The sequence below is a fragment of the Marmota flaviventris genome, chromosome 7 (genome assembly GCF_047511675.1).
Source record: "Marmota flaviventris isolate mMarFla1 chromosome 7, mMarFla1.hap1, whole genome shotgun sequence".
NCBI classification, from domain to species: Eukaryota; Metazoa; Chordata; class Mammalia; order Rodentia; family Sciuridae; genus Marmota; species Marmota flaviventris.
Genome location: NC_092504.1, coordinates 64,015,300 through 64,021,299, shown reverse-complemented (window position 1 = coordinate 64,021,299; position 6,000 = coordinate 64,015,300).

Here is a 6,000-nt window from a genome sequence, read left to right as displayed (position 1 = left end):
GTTAGGGACCACCCCATGACCTTATTTACACAAACTGATAGACTCGCATCCTAACGAGCATAAAGTCAGAAGACAGAGCCCATTCTGGAAGCAGCAGGCTAATGTGGATGAGAGAACAGAGATCAGAAGAAAACAATAACAAAGACTTGGGTGGTGAAAGTGTTTACCCTTTCTGCTATTTTATGATGAAAAAGTTTTCTGGTGCCCTCATGAGTTATTGCCTCTCATCTGTTGACTGATGACTCTCATCTCTTTGACTAGGGGGCCAGTGCAGCCATTCTATCCCACACCCTGTCCTTGAACTTGGCCATCTTTGCCAGATAAAGTGATGTGGTCTCTATTTAAAAAAAGTAACAATACATCACATCCTCAAATCAAAAAAAAAAAAAAAAAAAAAAACAGAAGAAGAAGAACATCTTTTTCTTGGGGGTAATAGTTCCTCAATGCATGCCACATAGTTCACATTCCAAGGAAGCATTTCCTGGCTTACAGGATGTCTGATATCCTCTCTATGGATCTCCCAGCAACTGCAGGTCAAAGGATGACGGATGCTTCAGCACAACCACGTGGACTTCCTGAGCACAGATTAAGGACCCTGAAGAAGGATCCCAAGATAGTCCGACAATACTTTTTTCCCCAAAAAAGTAATTTTGAGAACCAGATGACATAACTTACGTAAAACCCCAAAACACAGAGCCCCAGAGAGAGGAAAGTCTAAAGAAATGTTCAACATGAAAGTGCTGCAAAAATTCAAGGCACAGGTAAAGAGAAAGGAAAATCTTATTTTCTTGAGGCAAGTCATGCACAGGAGGTGATTAATTTGCATATAGTGCTCACAGATGTTTTAGAGACATGCATGTATACATCTGGCATCAATAAATCAGGGAGGTGAGGAAGAAAGGAGAACAGAGAAGGAAAGGACCCCCCCCCCAAAAAAAAATACCCCAAACTTTTTCCTAAATCTTTAGGATACAGAACATTAAATGCAGACACAATCACCAAAGCCATCCACTGATATACTGTGGACAGAGTAGCTCATAAATTTTAGCAAGGAGATGAATACAAATATTTTGTAATTTTTCTTCAGAAATTTATTTCAGACTCACACATACAGTTTTACTTTTCCCTGTTAAATGTCTTCTTGAGCCACAACAAGAAGATTTAAAACACTGTATTTTCCTATGGAGCTAGTTTTTAGTTTAAATTTCAGCATATAGTGATATATGAAGAATGTCAATGCACTTTATCTGCTACAAGATCTCTTATAAGAAAAATTACTAGTTAAAAGGGATGATACATATCTTAAGTCTGCATCAGGGAAAGAGAAATTATGTGTTTGATCTCAGGAGTTTGGTATTGTGTTGTGATACCATTTAACTCAAATGCAGTTTAAAATTCTACATGAATTTTTGACTGTTTTGACTGTCAATTGAAGGTGGAAAACCATTTTGATAGACATGTCAATGAAATGATGAATGGGGAAGATATCAACTTGGTTAGCTTTTTTGTTTTTTTTGACTGCCACATGATTCTTTTTGTACTGTATCATGATTGAACAAAAAAGGCATTAATTCAAAGACCAGAAATTCAGTGAGTTTTAGACTAATCACCTCAAGGTGTACTGGATTTATCTGCAATATCCTTTACATATTGATGCTTATGCTTACTTGGCTCCCTTGGTTTGTATTCAGTATTTGTGCCACAGAAGGGAAATCATTAATGAATGACTTTAAAATGCAAATTTGTCAAGGTCAGAATTTCAAAAACAGAAGCTTGTTGATTGAACTTGCACTGCATTTTATTTCTCTTTAACAGTTTGTTAGATTATTAATCAAAATGTTGACTGTAATTTTTTATGAATTATAAAAGTCATCTTTCAGTCTTTGTCTAATTGAGCTTAATGTGAGAGAAAAATCTTTTGGGCAGACAGGAGATGGAAATATCATCAGTAGAAACAATATAGATACATTATTCTATGGAACCAAGGTGTTCCAAAGAACTTGGTTGTAAGTAGAATGTTTGTAAAATAAATTAAGCTTCCCCAATGTCTCTTTTTATGAAAAAGGGCCTATACTTCTTATGGAGAACACCTTTTGAGGTCTCTTTCTAGCTCATCATGTTTAGGAAATGTCCTTTTACCTCCTTGAGCCCTGTCTGCCATATTGTGATGATATAGCATGTGGTCATGCCTCTGCTGCCATCACTATAAAATCTTCCCTGAAATTTTTATTTGAGATATTAGCTTAAAAAATTGGAGTCTAGACCCATTTGTAAGTGCCACTGTGTTTTTGTCCTTAGTTTTCATGGGACACTTTATGGCTTACTAGTATGTTTTCTTGTGCCCTTACTTTGTTCACATTGGTGTCTATTACTGAAACCAAATTTATTTTTAGTTTGGGGGTGAACCTTATGAATTGAGTTGGAAAGGTTGGCTCACTATTTACTGCCAAGACCTTATGAGACACCATTCCAACAGTGAAATTTCCCATGTGCTGTTTCCTCTCAGCCTTCCCACGCACAACTCACGCACAACTTCCCCATCTTTGGCTTTTTTCCAGACAGAGCTTACCCGAGACTGTACGTTTCTCTCCCAGGCATAGAAATATCCTTGCCTCACCACTCTTAAAAGTTCTTCCAATTTTACTTTGAAATTTATAGTTTTGAGACAATGTGGGCTTTCATATTTTATTGAACACAAATAAAAATAAACTACTAAATTTTATGTTTCAAATATAGTTTTAAGAATTCTCAGCTCCTTCTTGTCTTCTCTAATTTGTCTTATGATGTCGATCTGACTATCCCTGTTTTTTTTTTTTTTTTTAATGGCTCTGGTCTAACCTTTCTGATGTTGAAAATTTGTTATTGTCTCTATTTTGTCTACACAAAATTGTTCACATAATTAAAGGTTTTTATCAAAGCAAAATTTGGTAAACTTTTTATTATTATTACAGGCCAAATAGTAAATATTTTAGGCATGTAAGCCACATGGTCTCTACCTCAACTATTCAACATTGCTAATATAGCAAAAACGTTGTCACAGTATATAAGCAAATGGGTATGACTGGGTCCAATAAAACTTTATTGACAAAAACAGGTAATAGGATTGACTGAATGCCTCCTACAAGATCTGGCTTGGACCATATTTGTAATTTTACTTTCTTTTCCATCTCTTTATATACACCCAGAGCTCCAATAAAAGTAAATGCCCACCCCACCCCTGCCCATTTCCCATAGCTACTCTACATTCACGTCTCTATGTTTCCACTCTTTTGAATGAGGGCTGGGGTAGGGTTTAGGGTGATTGCTGCTTTTTTCTCAAGCAAATTCTATAAAAGCTACTTTTATATCAACTTTATTGTAATTTGTTGTCATATGGCTTGTTAAGAGAATATACTGGACACAGTATAAGATGAATGGTTGAAACAATTTTAGTTCAGAGTGGTGGTGCGTGCTAAGAGTTCCAAGTACTCAGAAAGCTGAGGCAAGAGGATCACTTCGGGGCAGGACTTCAAGGTCATCCTGGGTAAGTAGTGAAGCCCTGAGCCCTTAGCTCAATAAGTAGAATATCCAACTAGGATATCAATTTTAATAGATCTTATATATTCCAAAAAGCACAGATCTCTGCTTTGCAGAGAGTAGGCATTAAATAATTATTTGATTAATACATTTATGTACATGGATTTCTTCAAATTCTCCCTTTATTTGATGAAGAAGTGTTAACTCTGTATGAAGATCAGTGTTAAAAGCAAACTTCTGAAATACTAATCTTTAAAAAATATCATCACTTGTGGTCCAGTATTATTGAATTCACTTTGATATTTTTGCTAGCCAAGTTTGCTACATATGCAACCCATTGGCCATTTGGGGATTGACAACTTTCCTACCACTCCTTACAAAGAACTTCCCAAGAAAACTGGGATAGATAATCTATGTGCCATATGTGCTGTTAAGATAAAGTTGGATATGCACTAATCAAGTGGTTTCCATGAGAAACACAAGGCCTCCAGAATATGAAAAAAAATATTTTTAATTGTAGTACTTATGGTAGTCACTCCAAAGAGCAAAATTACATTTCGATTTTTTTTATCTTAAAAAAGTAGTTAAATATCCAAAGCTGAAATATCTTGGAGCAGAAACACTGTGACTGTTAAAAATGTTATATAAACAAGTAAATTTTTTTTCTCTTTCATGTAGCCTATAAAGTCTTTAAATTAGTGCTTATCTTGAAAGAGTTATGTTTTTTTTTTTTCTCTCTATGAAAATGGTGGGGACTTAGTTACAAGGTACCCCTTAACCATGGTACATTGTAGGCAAGAGAACAGGAGAGCTCAGCTTGAATTCCTTTAGCTGAGTGCATTGGTTGAACGCATGTTCTTTTAAGTACCATCGTCAGGATTATCCAGTCTTTTTTGTTCCTTTCTTTTGAGGAAGGTATTGGATAAGGAGAAATTAAGATTGAACACTCTTAATTTTTTTTTTTCTTTTGGTACTAGGGACTAAACCTAGTACTAGAGTGCTATCCTACTGACCTACATCCCTAGCTCCTAGTTATTTATTTATTTATTTTGAGATAGGGCCTCACTAAATTACTGAGGCTCACCTTGAACTTGCAATTTTTCTGCCTCAGTCTCCTGAATTGCTGGGATAACAGGTGCACACCGCTGTGCCTGGCCTAAAAATGTTAACTTTTAATGTCTCAAAGGTCAGCTGGTTTGAAATTGGAAATGTGTTTCTGAAAAATACAATGTATATAGAAGCACCTTAAAACTATAAATGGTTATCAAATTTGTTTCTGTTATTATTTTGCAAGTACCATATCATTATCATAACATAAATAAATATTACTATTATAATTTAAATTCTTCTAAGTTATTCTATATTGTAACCTCTTAGAAGTAGAAAGAAATATGGAATTTGTTTAATCAGGGAGTAGCAGATTGAAAGATTATTTATGTCCTTGGTCATTTTAAGCATTCCTTAACTTGCTTTGTCTTCCTTGTGAGCTGCTTCTGTCTATATCTGTCAATATCATTCTTTGACTTTTGTTAAGTAAAATCCCTGCTTTTGTGTTTTGTGTTTAGGTAATTTAAGAGATTTTTACTCATGTGGTAAACTTCTCTATGCAGCATGTTGGATCACCTCCTCTACCTATTCCTCCTCCTCAAATCTAACTTTTTTTTTTCCTTTTTGACACGATATACCTTTATTTATCTTTAATGTGGTGCTGGGGATTGAACCTAGTACCTCCCACGTGTTAGGCCAGCTCAAATCTAACTTTGTTTTTTCTTCCATGGAATAGTATCTAATGAAAGCAATGGATAATTGAAAAATTCACAATTTGTTATCTTTTTATTTATCATATTTTCATCATAATTAAAAATGACAAACTGACTAAAGTTTTATAAGATTATGTTAATGTCTTTGAAACCAGAATCTACTGTCATTACATTCAATAAAAATAATATATTAAGAGGAATAAATAACTCACAGGCTTCTGTGCATTGCTGAAGAAAAGTTCCCCAAATTGTACTCCAACATTAGCTTCAAGGGAGCTGCCCAGTGTCCTGAGCTCTGCCTGTGTTATGACCTGAACCAGCAAGAACCACGCTCCATGTTCTCCCTCTCTCCTCATGTGTTATGATTTGGGTATGTGGTGTCCCCACAAACCAATAAAATTTAGAGGTGAAACAATTAGATTATGGGAGCCTTAACCCAATTGGTGCGTTAGTCCACTTGAATGCATTGAATGGGAGATAACTGTAGGCAAGTAGGGTAATGGCTGGATGAGGTGAGGCACAGAGGGTATGCCTTTGGGGTTTATAATTTGTCCCTGGTGAGCAGAGCTTTCTCTGCTTTCTGGTGCCATATCCTGAGCTGTTTTTTTTTCTTTGCCACACCCTTCCACCATGTTGTTCTGCCTCATCTAAGAGCCAGAGCAACAAATTCAGCCATCTGTGGACTGAGACCCTGAAACTGTGAGCCCCGAATAAACTTTTTCTT